Source organism: Xenopus laevis, chromosome 8S (genome assembly GCF_017654675.1).
Source record: "Xenopus laevis strain J_2021 chromosome 8S, Xenopus_laevis_v10.1, whole genome shotgun sequence".
In the NCBI taxonomy this organism is placed as follows: Eukaryota; Metazoa; Chordata; class Amphibia; order Anura; family Pipidae; genus Xenopus; species Xenopus laevis.
The window spans coordinates 12,241,408-12,261,557 of record NC_054386.1 but is presented as its reverse complement, the minus strand read 5'-3'; the positions used below and the strand labels follow the sequence as shown (position 1 = coordinate 12,261,557).

The following is a 20,150-nucleotide window of genomic DNA, read 5'->3' as shown; positions in this document are numbered from 1 at the left end:
TCGATTCGAATTTGATTTGAGTTTGTGGGTCGTTCCCATTCACTTAATTTAAAAACCTGTATTTTTTTTCAAAAATTCCGATTGGTAATTTTTTACTCGAAAATCAAGTTTATGGGAGTTTAAAGGAGTTTTTATAGACTCCAATAAACTCTAAATTCGACCCTTGATAATTCTGCCCCATAGTATATATTCATTAGCAAATGTTTTATTTGCAATTGTCTTAAAAAATAAACATAAGTGAGCTGCAGAGGCTCGGTAAAAAAGTAAGGCACATTCTCCCATATGTAATATAACAACGTTTTTTCCATGGCAACCAATTATATGTTTCCACAATATTCAAATAGTTCAACGCCTATGGCAACAGAGAAATCAGGAACCTACTGTATATAGTGTAGTATATTAATTCACAACACAACAGTGGTGCAGCTGGAAAGTAATTCAATTGTGTACTTCCCCTTAAAAATAGGTACAGGTATCTTATTTGTGTGTTTAAAAAAAGGGGAGAGAGAGAGAGATTGGTTATATTCAGAGAGCCGTCACCAATTAGCAGAAATTCCTACTCACAGACCAATCATTATGATTCTTGCATGGAATAATTTTTCAGACAGTCTCTCTTTCTCTTTCCTCCCTTCCAATTTCTCAGATACTCCAAACAGGAGTTAAAAATAGAAAAGCCCAATAGTGTAACACTGTTTAATTATTAAAAAGATTAAAAAGCATTGCACTCACATTTGTTAAATTGGGATGAGGCACATAGTGCATACAGTCCCAGAGTCCTCGTTCGGTTTGTAAAAAGGAAGTTTTCCGGTATAAAATCACTGCCTCGTGGTTCTGCTCCTAGTCCAATGTGACCTCTCCTCACCAATAAGATGTTTACTGAACAGCATACTACCCACTGATTGGTTCCCCACCCTGAACCCAGCACCCATAGACATAGTTCTCTCCCTGGGGCAGATTCACTAAGCACCGAATTTGCGCTAGCGTCCGCTTCGCTCACATTGCAACACTTCGCCAGGGCGTAGATTCGCCTGGACAACGCTAATTCACTCAAATCCGAAGTTGCGTCCAGGGCGCCGAACGCTGGCGAAGTTGCACTAGCATTACTGCGGCAAGAGAAGCGAAGTTGCGCTAGCTTTGGCTAATTTGCATCCGGCGGGAAGTTAAAATTGAATGGACGAATATGTAAATACATTACATTACACAAACCCGGGAAACCTTAATAAAATAAAATAAAGTTGTTATATTGCCCTACACATGAGCCCAGTGTATAGTTTATGTGACATATGTTAGGCAATATAGGGGGGAAGCCGGGTACCCCAGAAAAAATTTACGATCTTTTGCAGCCTATCACCCTGAAGACGCCAGCGTTTTTTGGGACTTAGAAAAATTTTCAACTATTTTTTGAGGAAGTCCTATCTACTCTATTGCACTTCGCCTGGTCTGAGGTGGTGAAGGCAAGTCTGGCGCAAGAGGTAACGTTCAGTAAAATCCGCATCTTAGTGAATTTACGTAGTAACGTCCATTCGCCAGACGCAACTTCACCAGGCGTAAGGGAGCGAATTACCACTAGAGTCTATCTCTTTCGCTAGCGAAGTTACGGCAGCGCCCGTTAGTAAATCGGCAAAGTAACAAAATTACGTCACGCTGGTGAATGTTCGCTAACATTAGTCAGCTTAGTAAATCTGGGTTTTTGTGTAGACCAGAGGCCACAAAATGCAAATTGCAATCAGAGATTGAGATTTTAAAACTCAATTCTAGACATGATATATAAGGTTTTTCAGATCTATGTTGCCTGTAAGAAGGTATAAAATATATTGAGTAATTTATAGGCAGCAGTGTAGAAAGGAAGCCAGCCTAAAACTGGAGTCAATTCATGCCTGGTAACAGCAAAAGGAAATGCAGCGAATGCTTGCTCATGACAACAACTATTAAAGTAAAATGGTTATTGATTTGCCATAAAAGTAAATATTATTCATTGAAGATCATGTCAGGAAAAAGTACTGAAGATTTATAGAATGTTGCATTTGAGTTTATGGTGAAACAAATCTGGAAAATTGCTAGTGTCTCAAAGGGCAACACAAATATTGTTTTATATAGGCAGCTCCACTGTAAGTACCTACAAAACCGTTCAGTGTCCATAACTCTCAATGACCTATTCAGTATTTATAACTCTCTGTGACTTCCAGCCCTTAAAACTTTGGCACTAGCTTAAGTGCCACTAAAAACTATTAAAACAAGAGGATTAAAGAAACCATGTTGGCTAGAAAAGAATTGTTAAAACAGTGCAAAGGAAGGGAAACACTATATGCAAGTACAGCTGTTAGACAGTAGCTGGCCCTATAGACACCAATAACTTGATATTTTATCAAATAGGGTAAAAAATAGTGATGGGCGAATTTGGGGCGTTTTACTTAGCCGAAAAATTTGCAAATTTCCAGCGAAATTCGCAAAACGATAAAAAATTCGCAAAACGGAACCGGTGTCTCGTTTTTGATGCCGACGTCTGTCTTTGGCGAAATTGTGCCAGCGTCCAAAAAACGGATGCTGGCGTCCTTATTTTTTTGGACGCCGGCGGGAATTCGGCGCAAATTCCCGCCTGCCGAATAAATTCGCCCATCACTAGTAAAAAAGGCAGTGTAAATAGTTCCCCAGCAATGATAAGGGATATGGTTGGATTATGGGATAGAATTAAATAATTGGAAGGGATTATGAAATGTGCATTGGAATACAGCAAGGAGGAGACTGCAGCACATATTTTATAGCAATGTCCACAGGGCCACTAGTGTGGTTCCTATAGAAAAAGGAAAAAACTGTATATCCTTCCATATTATAAACAAATGTAAATGTTACTGAACAGGATGCAATTAGTGGCTATTTTTGCCTAGTGCCTATGTCTCCCCTAGTGACATACTAGCATGAGTTTTAAATCTCCATTACTAGCTCCATGTTAGGAGCAGAGATTGCCTTGACTGAGTGTTAGTGCTACAGGTCCTCACCTCCACCCTTGCCTATCCCTCACTATCCAGAGGCAGTGCTTATTGTGCAATATGCAGCCTGCTCTTCATTGGAACTGGATGGGATCTTGCGAGGCATATTAGTTGCCAGGTGGTCAAAAATTTAAGAGAATTCAAGGACACAGAAGAAACCATAAAATATGTTGTACAACATACAGTTATTCCAGCCCAAGGCAACCACAGCCCGTAGCAGTAAAGATCTGTGTCTCCAAAGATGCCCGAGTAGCTCCCCATCTTCTTTTCTGCTGATTCACTGCACATGCTCTGTGCTGCTGTCACTTACTGAGTTTAGGGATTGACTCACAATATACAGTACACATAGAATAGAAATGTCACAATATACAGTACACATAGGGGCAGATTTATCAAGGGTCGAATTTCGAGGTTTAATAAACCCGAATTCGAAGAATTTCAGCTCAAATACTTCGATTGAATAAAAATCATTCGAGGATTTTTATTCAATCAAAATAAAACTTAGAAAAGTGCTGGGGAAGGTCCCCATAGGCTAACATTGCAGCTCGGAAGGTTTAAAGTGGCGTAGTATGAAGTCGAAGTATTTTTTAAAGAGACAGTACTTTGACTATCAAATAGTCGAACGAATAGTCGAATGATTTTTACTTCGAAACGTTCGAATCATTCGTTTCGATTGAATTCGACTAAGCTTCACTCGAGCTTAGTAAATCTGCTCCATAGAATAGAAATGTCACAATATAAGGCTGATTAGAAATAAATACAGCAAAAATGGCCCAAGCATCACAAGCTGACTTGCCCTTGTTATCAGTGCAGTACTTATAGCTTTCCTTCTTATTTAAAGTTTTCCCACTAGCTTGAATGATACAGAAGCCTGACATTCCAAAGTGTCATGAAATGCAAAGTGTGATGTTAAATGGCATAGCAATCTTCCTTCAGACTTCCAGTGTTTTCAAACACAGTGGCGGAACTATCGTGGGAGCAGGGGGTGCGAGCGGCCCCCTCAGGGCCCCCCTGACAGCCCGCGCACCACTTTAATGCAGGCCGTACGGAGGGGGGCGGGGGCCCGGCTGCGCGTCACGCACCAGGGCCCGTCCCCCTCTAGTTACGTACTGTCCAAACACTAGAGAGAAAACGTCTGATTTAAATTTTTACTTTAAAGGGATTCTGTCATCGTAAAACATGTTTTTACAAAACACATCAGTTAATAGTGCTACTCCCGCAGAATTCTGCACTGAAATCCAATTCTCAAAAGAGCAAGCAGATTTTTTTATATTCAATTTTGAAATCTGACATGGGGCTAGACATATTGTCAATTTCCCAGCTGTCCCCAGTCATGTGACTTGTGCCTGCACTTTAGGAGAGAAATGCTTTCTGGCAGGCTGCTGTTTTTCCTTCTCAATGTAAGGGCTAGTCCACACGGGGAGATAGCGACGCGTTTGCGGTCGCGGCGACAAAGCGCCGCGACAGTCGCCGCGACCGGCGCAGGCGACAGTTTTGTATGGGCGCCTATGTAAAAACGCCTGTGCTAACCACACGAGGCGATACGCTTTTCAACAGTCGCCTGAAAAAGCCTGGCGAGGCATTTTCAGGCGACTGTTGAAAAGCGCATCGCCTTGTGTGGTTAATTTAGCACAGGCGTTTTTACATAGGCGCCCATACAAAACTGTCGCCTGCGCCGGTCGTGGCGACTGTCGCGGCGCTTTGTCGCCGCGACCGCAAACGCGTCGCTATCTCCCCGTGTGGAATAGCCCTAACTGAATATGTCTCAGTGGGATATGGGTTTTTACTATTGAGTGTTGTTCTTAGATCTACCAGGCAGCTGTTATCTTGTGTTAGGGAGCTGTTATCTGGTTACCTTCCCATTGTTCTTTTGTTTGGCTGCTGGGGGGGAAAAGGAAGGGGGTTGATATCCCTCCAACTTGCAGTACAGCAGTAAAGAGTGATTGAAGTTTATCAGAGCACAAGTCACATGACTGGGGGCAGCTTGGAAATTGACAATATGTCTAGCCCCATGTCAGATTTAAAAATTGAATATAAAAAAATCTGTTCTCTTTTGAGAAATGGATTTCAGTGCAGAATTCTGCAGGAGCAGCACTATTAACTGATGCGTATTGAATTTTTTTTCCCATGACAGTATCCCTTTAACTGTAAACAATATCACACTCATTTCAAAAAACCCCTACACAAAGGGGCATATTTATTATGTAATACGAAATTCACTGGAAAAAAAAAACGGTGTAAAAAGCTGTGTAAAATAAATGGCGAATTGATCAAAGTGTGTGTAGTTTTCCACCATGTGAACTCCAGATTTCATGCTCTTATTTTAGAGAAGTCACTCCAACAAAAAACAGGTGAAAAAAAATCAAGCCATTTTTTTATGCCATTTTTTCCACAATGAAACCTGGCAATGTGTAGTGTATTATCCCTCTGTTTTCTTACACAGAATAATAAATACACCCCAAATTGTCTAATAAATATGTGGCATTGATGCTTATTACTTAATGCGTATGATAACAGTCACCACATATCACTTCCTTCCAAAACAATGTCATCTGGGTTTTATCAGACTATGGAAACTACTGCCATACATGTTGGCTTTGAACTGGTTCTGAATTTCATCCAATTAAACTGGAGCTCGTTTCTGCAGTTCTATGTGCTGAGCCACACTGAGCAGTTATGTTGTGGGGAGTGACTCACCTTCACTGTGCGCTGCCAGAGAACAGCGTGAGTCATAGGTGTCCCTAAAGAAGCTTTTGCTTAGACAGCTCAAATCCAACGTGCTGTCATGCAGGAGATCATAATGTTCTATGGAGAAGTAATCCTTAGCAAATGCACTTTAATAAGGAACTAGGGGCAAACCCTGGACTGCTCCTATAATATAGAATACTTAGGGGCACATTTACTAAGCTCGAGTGAAGGATTCGAATAAAAAAAACTTCGAATTTCGATTGGGTACTTCGACCATCGATTAGGCTACTTCGACCTTCGACTACGATTCGAACTAAAAATCGTTCGACTATTCGACCATTCGATAGTCGAAGTACTGTCTCTTTAAAAAATACTTTGACTACATACTTCGCCACTTTAAACCTACCGAGCTAAAATGTTAGCCTATGGGGACCTTCCCCATAAGTTTTCTAAGCTATTTCTGATCGAAGAAAAATCGTTTTATCGTTTGATTAAAATCCCACGAATCATTCGATTCAAAGGTTTTTACATCTAACGAAGTATTTGCGGTAAATCCTTCGACTTCGATATTCCAAGTCGAAGGATTTTACTTTGAGGGTAAAAATAGTAAAAAAAAAAAAACTATATTTGCTAAATTTCATACATTTTGAACTTCAATGATTTGAATTTGCAGGCCATTCTGCTTCAAACTTCAGTGGTTTTCAGTCCGGTTACTCACTCACAGTGTCGGACTGGCCCGACGGGACACCGGGAAAAAACCCGGTGGGCCCCGACCCTCATGGGCCCCCGCCGGGCCAGACCCCCTCTAATAGTATAACATTTTTAAAAAGTTTCGCATCACCGCTTGCACATCAGCGCGAGAAGTGGCGGCGTTCGAGCGGCACAGTAGGGGGGCGGGGGGCCCTGGACCAGCAGTCCCGGTGGGCCCCGGTCCCCCCAGTCCGACCCTGCTCACTCAGCCAGTCTACTGCGCAGGTAAACATGTCTTGTTTCTTTATTCCAAAACAGGTATGAATGGGGCTGCTAGAGTATTAGAGGATGTCGCTGTGCACCTTCCCACCTTAGTGGGTCTATATTTTATATTTTATATATTTGAGGGTCATTGAGGATTTTCAACTTACTTAACACTGAGAGACAAGTTATATTTTACAACTATATTTAAAAATGTATTGTTCTATAAACATACATGCTAATAGCCTGATTTGTCTTGTTTCTTAGTTAAGACCAGGGAAGAGAATTTTTTGCAATTGAAAATGTTTTCTGTATATTATACCTGAAAGGTGAATGTTGCAACATTGTCTATAGTAAACAGTGTACTCACAGCAGTGTAACAACGTGCGGCCTTACTTCTACTCAAATATCGTAGAGCATTGGTTACATCAGACAATCAGTCTAAAAGCGGCCATACACAGAGAGATCCGCTTGTTTGGCGATTTCGCCAAACAAGCGTATCTCTCTCTGATATGCTCACCTTGAGATGGGCAATATCTGGCTGATCATATCGTGGGCCCTAGGGCCCAACGATCGGATCCTAACGAACGGGAATGGGCAGTCCGATCACGGGACCACATCAACGAACAGATGCTGCTGCAATGCAACGGGATTTTTAGTCCCATCCGATCGAGATCTGCCCGACTTTCGGCCAGATCTAGATCGGGGAAGCCCGTCGGGGGGGGGGGCCCCATACATGGGCCAATAAGCTGCCGACTCGGTCTGTCAGCAGCTTTTATCGGCCCGTGTATGGCCACCTTTAGGCTCTACGATATTTGAGTAGAAGTTAGACTCTAAGCTGGGACCTTGTATATACTTTATATGTGGAGGAAAGGAGAAGGGTTTCAGAACTGTACCCCTCTCAGCTGCTTAGATCCCAAACCAGGTCTGGACTGGGAGTCAAAATAGGCCCTGCCATTTCAAGTACACAGAGACCCAACCAGCCCACTAAATAGTGACTTTCTATGGCATCGTACAGCAGCCCCTCCGGCATGTGCCAGAACTCACAGATTGCCAGTCCATGCCTACATCCACCTATATTCCCAGTCCATTTGTCCGCACTATAGGGGCCCCTAAGAAGCCACTGTAATATATGACATAGTCTTCTAGCGTCTCAGGGTCACATGGAACTTGCAAGGCCTTAAATGGAAGCTTGACACTGAATAACAGGCCATAGTCCAGTAGCAAAGGGAATGGAGGTTTTAGTAATGCTACTTATCATACTTCAAGCACAGGGCTGGCAGCAGATTGAAAAAGTAAGGACAAGCAGAGAGTTAATAAACTTCCATGGAGTCATAGTGCCAGGTGCAATGCCAGCAATGGCAGTAAATAAAATATTTTGGACATACAGAAAGTCAAATAATGATAAATCAAGATTTATAGCACACCCAGGAGCTGGCCATACACAAAGAGATTGCCAAGTGAGCTGATCTTTCCCTGATATGCCCACTAACAGCAGGGCTATATTGGAGTAATCCGAACATTCGGCCCTAGGGCCGAACAATTTGATTACGAGGAGCAATCGGCTCAGATGGGTTGGTCGCCGGAAAAATTAAACCTTCCCGATCGTTATCGTGGCCAGATATCGACCGAGAAGACCCATCGGAAGACCTATCGGCAGCTGTCTGCCTGTGTATGGCCACCTTTAGCTCATTAAGACCTACATTGGTCCTTGGTGTCATGTTCAGTTTGAGATTTTTTGACATTCACATGTAACTGATTATATCACACACCAAATGTGACCTTACACTAGTCTTTGATGATAGGACAGCATTTAGCCTTACGGAAAGCATTTAAGGACATCCTGCGGCGAAATACCCTTCCTTCCTGCGATGTCCTGCGAGGGCTGAAGGCTGAGGGCGGAGTTAGCATGACTGACGGCTGAGAAGGGAGGGTAGAGGACGGAGGTTTGACTGCAGATTTGGATGATGAGTGACAGTAAAAGCACCCGATGCGCCATTCAGAAGGCATAGAACATCGCAGGAAGGAAGGGTATTTTGCCGCAGGATGTCCTAAAAAGCGTTCCCTAAAGCCTACAGTCAATCTCATAAAATTTGTGCTCCTCTATAATGCATCAGTTGTATATAGAAGAATGCACATAGAGGAAAAAATAATATGTTTAACCTATTACTGATCATCCAGGGTTTTAAATATTGCTGTTAATTCTGTATCAAAAGCATTACAAATAAAACATGCTACACTACTGCCGATGTCGATGAATAAAATATATTTTTTTTCACATTTGGATAGCTATTGATTACTAATGCCAATTTTACACTGGTCACAGCATTAACAGCGATAACAGTGTTATTTTTAATTAGCAAATAAGGATATTGCTTAAACTCAAAAAAATCATGTAGTACTTCCTATAGAGCTAAGATAAATGTCAGTAAGACTGAAAAACTCAATTTAAATTGTAAATATAAAAATCCCTTTCAGTCTTTCTGTTTGAAGAACCGCAAGACCCATTGTTTTGTAAGAATATTTGTCACTATGGCAACCATATTTTATTCATTCTCTGCCAATTTTTAAATTAGGGCTACCTTAGTGATTGAGCCGACAGCTCATTGGCTTTTGGTTCTTCCGCATTTTTTGAAGCCTGATTAAAGAGAATGTAGAGCTTCTAAATATTAGGCACATTTCTCTGGAGCTGTTGTTAAAGGGGACCCGTCACCCAAACAAAATTATTCCAAATCCTATTTTATCATGTTAGTCAAGCAAAATGAACTTTAATTACACTGTATAAATTATTTGAATATTGTTTCCATCAGTCTGGGAATTCATAATTATAGCAACCAGGAAGGAGCCATTTTGTGGACACTGTTATTAAGGAAAGCCTTGTATCATCTCAGAATCTTGTTTGTGCACCAGAATGGGGGACCTGATGTCCATCCCCATGTACTGGCTACACAATTAAATCGTTGAGAGCTGTGGGAATGTGGGGAGAGCAGTGACATCTAGGAAGTGCTGAATGGAAAGTGAAAGTAATTGCTTGCCCCACCTCTATGCCTAGGCATAGAGGCGGGGTAGGCAATATTTGATTGACAGCTGATATTTTTAAATGAGTTTACAACAGCTATGAATGCTTTAATAAAAAAAAGAAATTGGATTTCATGTTTAATTTAAAAGGTACTTTTATTATACAAATTTTTATGTCTTGGTGACGGGTCCACTTTAAAAGGGTCAAAGTGAGCTTTGCCATCACCAGTCACTTATTTATGCTGTACATTACCTGCTGACTTAACCCTATCATTGCATCACTTTCCCTACATCCTGATTTGAACATTCTAGATAAAAAAAGTAATTTAGCTTGCTCCACATATGTGCTCCGACATTGAGTGAAATATTAGGAAGGTCACATGCTGATAGCAGATTATCACATTTACTGAAGCCACAGTAGGTGGAATATTTTGAGGGTAGGTGAGCTTTCTGGGGGAAATGCAAAATAAATCTGGTGGCAGTAAATATAAATCTGTTCACCTATATGGAAACATGGGTGCTCTAGGGACCTAGACAACAAATCCTTTAAAATGAACAAATGGAGTAAATGGTAAACTAAGTGGCACATTTACCTAGGGTCGAATATCAAGGGTTAATTAACCCTCGATATTCGACCGTCAAAGTAAAATCCTTCAACTTCGAATATCGAAGTCGCAGGATTATGCGCTATTCCTACGATCGAACGATTAAATCCTTTGAATCGAACGAAAATTGTTAGGAAGACTATGGGGACCTTCCCCATAGGCTAACATTGGCCTCGGTAGGTTTTAGGTGGCGAACTAGGGGGTCGAAGAATTTTTTAAAGAGACAGTACTTCGACTATCGAATGGTCGAATAGTCAAACGATTTTTACTTCGAATCATTCGAATCGAAGGTCGAAGTAGCCCATTCGATGGTCGAAGTACCCAAAAAAACCATTCGAAATTCGAAGATTTTTCCTCTATACCTTCACTCGAGCTAAGTAAATGGGCCCCTTAGTAATTGATTAAGATATAAACATTTGGAAAATTACAATCACAATATATACATTTTTTTTTTATTTTTATGAAACCGAGCATGATTACATTTGTACTAAAGAGACAGTACTTCGACTATCGAATAGTCAAATAGTCGAACGATTTTTAGTTCGAACCGTTCGATTCGAAGTCGAAGGTCGTAGTCGAAGGTCGAAGTAGCCCATTCGAAATTCGAACTATTTTTCCTCTATTCCTTCACTCGAACTAAGTAAATGGGCCCCTAAGTATTGTGGTTGGGCATGTGTTTTTCAGGCCACTCAAAATGTCTAGAGTTTGACTTGTTTTATCAATGATTATTGAAATATTTATATGAATTAGGGCCTGCGTGCAGTAACCTGGCAAGTTGTTGCCAGCGTTTGCCACTTCTCCCTTTAGTAAATCTGCCCCATGTGCACACATATGAAAAGCAGCGGATCTGCATTTCTCCATTGGCGTGCATATGCCAGCGGAAAAAACGACCTGTGTGCCATTAGCCTTGAGTTCCTTTGAGACCAATTGAAAAGAGCCTGCATAAAATCGAGTACATTAGAGTGAATAATCTCTGAGACAGTCCCAGCAAGACACTTTGTCAGGATAAATGACTTAAAGCAGACTTACTGTAGTAGCTAATGCCATCCGGATGATCAGCATACAGAAACAATAAAATAAAAAGGAATCTCCAAAAGATTTAAAAAATGACAGTATATATATGGAAGGTTTAACTGGCAGTGCAAGTTATTCCTTTTTCACAATAGCAAGCACAGTGATTGCCGCTGTACCTATTTAAATAGTTCATAGAACCCGTGGAGACATTGTTAGATGGTTTTCAAAAAGGAATGAAACAGCACAAAAAGGAACAAAATAAAATATTTTGATTTACTGTGCAAAAAGTAAATTATAGAAAACAATGTTACGGTGTTATTTTACAGAAGAACAGTACAGAATGCGAAGTCTTTTGGCGAATAGCAACCAACCAGCAATTGTATTTGAGCAGTCTACTACTACTGCAAGTTACAAAATAAAAGCAAAGACCTGATTGGTTGCTCTGGACATCTGTACAGTTACAATTCAACCTTCCCTGGTAAATTCTATCTGGCACTATTATATGCACATAGAATTATCTATGGTACTAGCACATTCTATATATTTAACTCTGAGGATTACACAGAAAGCCCCATTCACCTTTACTGCAGCATCGTCTCCCCCCATGCCCATTGACCAATGGGCAGCCATCAGGTTTGCTTCCTGGCATGTATTTTACAGGCCTAGTTGGAAAAATGTTACTAATAAAAATAAAATATACAGGATGATTAAAATATTTGATGCCATTGATTTCTAGTAAAGGTAACAAACCTATAAACAGGTAGGGGAGATGAAACAACCATTTGCAAGTCAGGGTGATGAAGTTGAGGAGAGAATGTGGGGCCCATGGTAGGGGTGGTGTTTTCCTTAAAGGGATACTGTCATTGAAATCTGACATGGGGCTAGACATATTGTCAGTTTCCCAGCTTCCCCCAGTCATGTGACTTTACTGCTATACTGCAAGTTGAAGTGATATCACCCCCTCCTTTTCCCCCCCAGCAGCCTAACAACAGAACAATAGGAAGGTAACCAGATAGCATCTCCCTAACACAAGATAACAGCTGCCTGATCTAAGAACAGCACTCAATAGTAAAATCCAGGTCCCACTGAGACACATTCAGTTACATTGAGTAGGAGAAACAACAGCCTGCCAAAAAGCAGTTCCATCCTAAAGTGCTGGCTCTTTCTGAAAGCACATGACCTGAGATGGCACCTACACACCAATATTACAACACTTGCTGTTTCAGGAATGACATTTTATATTGTAGAACTAATTATTTGCAGTGTAAGCAATTTAGAAATAAAAAATACATCATAAAAATCATGACAGAATCCCTTTAAAGAAGTTTGAAGTGTAACTAAACCTCACAGTTAAGTTACTGTCACTTGTAATAAGGTTCTTCCCATGAGCAGCATTCTTAAACCTCGAAAGTGAAAGCCCAACCCATTTTGACTGAATTTCCTTCAGAAATTTGTGTACCTTAAGGAGCATATTTATCAAGGGTCGAATTTCGAACTGAAAAACTTTGAATAGGCTAAACATAGGCTAAAACAGCAATTCGGCAGGTTTTAGATGGCAAATGGTCGAAGTCGAATTTTTAAAGAGACAGTACATCGATATTCAAATTTTTTAATTTTTTTCAAATTCAAATCTAATTTGGACTATTCCCCAGTCAAAGTACACAAAAATAGCTCAAAATTCTAATTTTTTCCATTCGAAAATTCACATCGACCTTTGATAAATCTGCCCCTAAATGTGAGCTCAGGAAACTCAGCCCATAAGTATAGAACCCATTTCACTAGCTTATAAAATAATAACAACCTGCCTATGGGAGACAAGTAGTGCTTAACTTTGGCACTTAATGAGGTATATTTTATAATGTACAAAATGTATTTCAGAGTATACATATCATCATTTGGCACACTAATTAACTAGTCCTCACAAAATGATATCTGTCAAGAGACACTGCAAGAGAATATTTTTGAAAAAAACATTGTTACAGCTCACCCAAGTTTCAATATACACCAGCTAGGACTGCACACATGGTTTGGGCAGATGGTGAAAATCTGACAAAGGAAAAATATGGAAGCAGAAAGGCTGTTATATATCACCCTATAACAAAGTGTATTTGAAGCCTTTATCTTAGTTAGCTGTTATTTAATTCCATGTGGTTTGTGCACCTTCCTTACCAGCCTCGTGGGCTTAAAGAAACCATTTTAATGAATTTCTTGCATTATCACTGGAAGATTAAAATCCTCAATCCGAGCTGAGTAAATTTTTCATGATTTTGAACTAATGGGCATATTTATCAAGAGTCGAATTTAGAGTTTGTGGGAGTTTATAAAAACTCCCATAAACTCGGAATTCGAAAAAATAACCCAACCAATCGAAATTAATAAAAAAAAAAAATCAAATTTTTTAAATTCAGGTGAATAGGATCGGCCCACAAATTAAAATCAAATTCGAGTTAAAAGAAAAATAAATAAATAAATAAAAATTTCAATTTTTTTTCAAAAGTCCACCAAACAACTCCAAATTGATTCTAGGAAGTCCCCCATAGGCTAAAACAACAATTCAGCAGGTTTTAGATGGTGAATAGTCAAATTCGAATTCTTGAAGGGACAGTACACTCGAATCAAATTTGGACTATTTCCTAGTAGAATTACACTAAAATAAACTGGAAATTTGAATTTAAAAATTTGAATTTTCAATTCAACCCTTGATAAATAAGTCTGAGGCTGTGTTTTAGATCTTTGATGAATATGATAATAGCCAAAGTTTTCTACTTCAAATTATACATTATTGGGCAGATTTATCAAGGGTCGAATTAAAAATTCGAATTCAAATTTTGAATTAGTTTTTTATGGCCAAAACGGTCAAAAATCGACTAGGGAATTGTTAAAATTCTATTTGAGGTTTTTTAAAAAAATTCAAATTTGATTTTCGAGATTTGTCATACTCTGGCCTTTTAAGAACTCAAATTCCACTATTCGCCACTTAAAACCTGCCTAATTGCTGTTTTAGCCAATGGGAGATGTCCTGGGATTAATTTGAAGTTGTTTGCTGCCTTCATGACATTTGAGTTTTTTTCGGAGAATTTTGTAAATTGTAATAGCTGTTTGGACTTTGTTTTGTAACTTGTTTTTGTAAATGTATCAGAAACTTATGTTCACTTTCTTTTTTGTTGTTGTTGTTCTGCCTTTGCAAAGCTTGTGTATGTTAGATGAGGAGATGAGGAGGGTAAGAGAGGGTCACATACAGACCCCAAAACACCAGGCTGACATGATAATAATTTACAGCAATGCTGTAATATCCACAAGCAAGTGCATAACAATTAAGTTTCTTTTCTTTGAAGTCTAACATGCCATGAACAACTGCTACTGATGAAATATGTCCCCCATATTAGTTCAAACAATGATATCCACATTCTTTCAGTTTTTCTTTTTATTCAGCTAAGCGCACTCAGCTGGAATGTTATCTGTTAATGATGTATTGAATTTATACATACAAAGACTATGTTATAGGCTAGAACTATCAAAGCTGTTTTCCATTTAAAAATGTGTAATTTTCCTTTAGATCAAATCTTTTTCACATTTTATGAGCTATAAAAAAAACCTAAAGGAAACCCTGGCCACTTGAAAGAATTTTTTTGTATCATTTTAAAAAACACACAATTAAGATAACATAAAACTGGAAATTGTATTTTTTGTCATTCCACTGGTGATAAAAAGTAAAAAAAAATTGGTCAATTTGACCCTATGGGGTAGATTTACTAAAGAGTTATTTTTCGCCAGCGTTGCCACGTATGCCCTCGCTGCCCGTCTCTTAATATGGCAACGAATGAAAGATTATACCTGAGGGGGGATGAAACTGCCACATATCCACGGATTAGACCTTTTTCAGATCAGGGCGGTCACTATAAAGCGCAGAAGGGCAATTGGAGTAGTTAGTGGGGGGCATCTGGCCGTCACCGTGAGTCTTCATTTGCTTATGGGGCGCCTGGTGGATGTCGGACAATCTAAAAATGTTTCTAGTCTATAGTGCTCTCACTGCCAAAGTAATGCAAGCGAAAAGTCGCCACCGCTCGACGCCCAGGACGAAACTCTGCATATTAGTGAATTGGCGTAGTCTGAGTGCATTTGCGCCTTGCAAAGTGTTGCGATGGGTGTGAAATGGACGCTCCTGAAAATTAGTCGGTTAGTGAATCTGCCCCTTTATCCCTAGAGTGCTGTAAACAGTACTAGATTCTTCTTGCAGTTCAGGGAGACAATTCTGGAAGAAATGGAACAGAGGAGGTCAATAGAGAATCTTCTCTGGTTATGAATTGCTGATATCCTTTTTCTGTTTCTTTGGGTTTCGTGATCAATGTTGTGCTTTTTTGATCACTTTTAAATCTCTGTTTCCTTCGACTACTAGAATCTGGTAAATTCTGAATAATGCTGTTTAGGTGGGTGTGCATGGCCTATGACGATGGCCTAAAATTATGTATTTGCCCCTGTAAAGTCTAGAAGAAGAAGAACAGGGAGCCCTAAACTGGAGCATGCATGAGATTAGTACTAGCGATGTGCTCCCTTCCTTTAGACGTGCCCAATTACAGTACAGCACGCTCCTAATGAAAGGGGAGTGCACCACTACACAAGCATCAGGAAAACGCGCATGCCATAGATGTAGGTATACCGACAAACTCTTTGCATCTGAAAAGTTTTGAAAACCCACAACAACATATAAATAAAAAGCATTATCAGAATCCCTTGTGCTAATGTTCAAAATATGCAAAGAAAATTGGTGGTGCCTTTCTGAACTCAATAGAGATCACAGATAACATTTATTTTTGCTTATTGCTCTAATAAAAACATTATTTATTATTTATTGTTTTGCCCACTTTAGCTCAAAGAGAGGGACTTTTGCTATGTGGAGGGCATGTGTGTCCCTGTGTACTCTCCAGAGCAGTAACCAACGGTGAATGACTAGATGTGTTTCATTCAGGCCCGGATTTACAAACTTTCCTCCCCTAGGCCGGCTCTACTCATCGCCCCCGCTCCCCTGCCGGTGCCGTCCCCTTCACTTCCCCTGTCCAGCACTGTCGCCTCCACTTCCGCTTCCCCCTGTCCAACGATGTCCCTCCCCTTCCAGGTGCCGTCCTCTTAGTTCCCCCTCAGTGTGTGCGCGCGCATGCGCACTAAACACTTGGGAACAGCACTGGAGACTAACGTGAGTCTCCAGTGCTAGTTACTGATGCGGCTGGGTCGCCCCTGAAATTGCGCCACCCTAGGCCCGGGCCTATATGGCCTTGCCACAAATCGGAGCCTGGTTTCATTACTACTAGGGATGTACCGAATCCACTATTTTGTATTCGGCCAAATCCCCAAATCCTTTGTGAAAGATTTGGGCTGAATCCCGAACCAAATCTGAATCCTGCACTCCGGAACTGAAACCTTGCATATGCAAATTAGGGGTGGGAAGGAGAAAACTATTTTTACTTCCTTGTTTTGTGACAAAAAGTCATGCATTTTTCCCTTCCCGCCCCTAATTTGCATGTGCATATGCAAATTAGGATTTGGTTCGGCCAGGCAGAAGGATTCGGCTGAATCTGAATCTTGCTGAAAAAGGCCAAATCCTGCCCAAATCCCGAACCGAATCCTGGATTATGTGCATCCCTAATTACAGAAAAGTTACTAACAGAGAAGTCACTGTATAAATGTTGTAGTTGCATGTAGGGATGAAGGAAATATGCCAAAAAAAAAATTCCCATACACTTTAATGTATAGCATAAAAAGTGTTGCGTGAAAATTAACCATTGACTTCAATGTGTTTGGTAAAGCAAAATTGGCGATATTCACCATCACTATTTGTATGCCTACTAGTTACCACTTAGCTGGCATTCTGCATAGTAGACCCACTCCTGAGATCAAGAGAGTCAGACCTCACATGTATTAAATTTTAAAGGAGAACTAAACCCTTTTTATTAAAATTCCCTACCCCCTACCCTATATAGACCCCCCCCTCCCTGCTCCCCTCCCAGCCTAGGTGTTACCCTGGGTAAATGCCCTTAACTCTTTACTTACCCCTCATTGTAGATTCAGGGCATCAGAGTTCACGGGCGCCATCTTCTTCTGTTCGGTAATCTTCAGGAAGACAGTGGTGTATTGGTGCATGCGCAGTTGGCGCAATCTTCCTGTTACGAAAAACTGTGCATGCGCCGAAAGCCATGGAAGTTGCCGAGGTGCCAGAAGAAGACCCGAAGATTACCGAAGAGAAGAAGATGGCGCTCTTGAACTCCAATGCCATGAATCTGCAACGAGAGGTAAGTAAAGAGTTAGGGGCATTTACCATGGGTAACAACTAGGCTGGGGGGGGGGAGAAGGGAGGGGAGTCTATGTAGGTTAGGGGGGTAGGGGATGTTAATTAAAAAAAGTTTGGTTCTCCTTTAAGAAAGTTGGAAAAAAATAAAAGATTTTTGAAACAATTCATTTACCAAAAATATCCAATGCATAATGCAAAGTAGTTTGTATCACAATTAAGAATACAATGCAAGTCAAGTCTATTAGACTTTAGATCCTCTTGATCTCAAATGTCTCAGAGCAAAAACAGCTACCTTTTGTGTCTGATATTCTATTATGTAAAATTAAAAGAATTGACTATTGATTTTAAGTCATCGTGACTCGCATGGGCCTTACATACTGACATACTGTTCATGAATTATACTGGAAAAAACAACCTGAGTTTTGGTTGTATTTCTGTGTGGGTTGTTATAGGAGGTTGTTTTAGCAGGTGCTTAATTATACCCCTGTTTACTATTTATGATTTAATAGAGATGATAAATCTGACATGCTGGGAGAAATGGCACTGAATACAAAGGCAGGTTGATAGACTGGCTGCCCTTTGTTATAAAGCAAGATGAATGCCAGATAATGTGGAGAAACTTCCTGGGGAGCAAAACTCTCACCCACACATGTAACACAAGGCACTAAAATTGCCCAGGTGCAGTAACCCACGGCAGCCAATTCGATTTTTGATTCTGAACAGATGACCAGTAAATGCTACCTGTTGCTATGGGTTACTGTATCTAGACAAAAGTAGGGTCTTTTATTACATAAACCCCTCAGCTTGTATTTGTAAGGTAGTTTAAGTTTGAGCAAAAGCAGCAGCCTGAAACAGAACAACTATTTTCATTTACAAGACACCCATCTATTCCAAAACAAGGAATTGCCAGAAAGCTTGTTATGGCTGGGCAATGTGACATCACTTCCTGTTACACCATCACCCAGAGCTGATACCTAACAACGGTTTTCCCACTTAAACCATGGGTCTAAAACGATTGGCGCTTCTGCGCATGCGCGCCGGCGTCACTGCGCGCCGGCATCACCTCAGCCGGTCACATAGCCGGGTGCCGCAGCCAGCCAGGTTGCCTAGGGCGCCTGGTTGGTGTGGCCCGGCTCCGTTACAGATATTTTCATTTCTCACTTTTTTTTTACTCCTTTGGTGTCTGTAAAATCGTGACTCACTCACTCAGACTCACAGGCTTTGGATGCAGGATTTACTTAACAGGCTGTAGAACTGCCAACTCTGCACCACTTGGTTGTGTCAAAACCATAGTGCATAGGATACTCTCTGGCCTGCAATGGAGGGCGCCCTCTAATGTTAGCAGTGCTGCATAGCAATGAACATGAATAGAATAATCTGAATAAAAAGGGCTGATGCTTAACACTACAGTGTCTCTTGAACAGGGCCAGAGCTAGGGGTAGGCACAGTAGGCATGTGCATAGGGCGCAAAGGTGGCGGGGCACCAGCCAACCACCTTCTCTGATTCCTACCCCCTAGTCTGGTCCCCACTCACCATTTTCACGAAAGTGCCTATTTGGCTGTGTGACCGGCCAGGTCATACCCCCAACTGTCCCGTTTTTTGCGGGACAATCTTGATTGCGGGACAACCTGCAGTCCCAACTTTCTCTTTGATCTCCTGCAATAAACAGCTGGAAAAAGAACAAAGTTTCTAAAACGTAATTGGCCTTTGGTTACTCTTAGTTATTCTTTAGAAGCAAATTTGCTGTGGGTTAAGATGGCTATACAGTTATGGGACCTGTTATCCAGAATGGATTATCCAAAATGCTTTGGGCCTGGGGTTTTCTAGATAAGGGATCTTTTTATAATTTGGATGTCCATTCCTTAAGTCTGGTAAAATCATTTAAACAATAAATAGACCCAATAGGATTATGTTGCCACTGATAAGGATTAATTTTATCTTAGTTAGGATCAAGTACAATGTCCTTTTTTGTTATTATAGAGAAAAATAAAATAATTTTTAAAAAATTTGAATTATTTGATTAAAATGGAGTCTATGGGAGATGGCCTTCCCGTAATTTGGAGCTTTCTGGTTTCCCATGCCTGTACATGTAATGACATAATAGAGCTGTTTATCCATTTTTGTACTCAATATATATATATATGACTTTAACATATTGTGTTCAAGTTATAAAATAAAAATCTGAAATCCTGTTTAGTATTCAGTATGCCAGTTTAGCGTTCTGCACAAAGATATGACTTTGATATGTGCATGCAGTTACAGAATGTGAATTAATGTTTTGAATTAATGCCTACAGCTATTTAGATCAGATTAGTATCACTCCAGCAAACTAATTGCAGTGTTTGGTGTGCTTACCAAAACTTACATTTATATTTATATGTGAAATAGAACTAATCCTTAAAATTATTTTATAATGCAAAATAATGTACTCAAAGCTTTTTTTATTGTCCCCTTGCTTCAGGCAAGGCTCTGCTATGAAAGCATAACCTGTGGATGCTCAGTGTGTTCTCTGAGAGCTAGTTACTGCTTGAGATACATTCAAATAAATACCCTGCATGTGACCGTTATACAGTACAGGAACTCCTTGCTAACTTTTAATATCC

General features: G+C 40.3%; 1 protein-coding gene across 3 annotated transcripts in view; it reads right to left on the bottom strand.

Annotated features, from left to right (window-relative positions):
* Positions 1–20,150, bottom strand: part of LOC108700476 (brain-enriched guanylate kinase-associated protein) — a 97,610-nt gene that overhangs the window by 59,371 nt on the left and 18,089 nt on the right. The window lies entirely within an intron of this gene.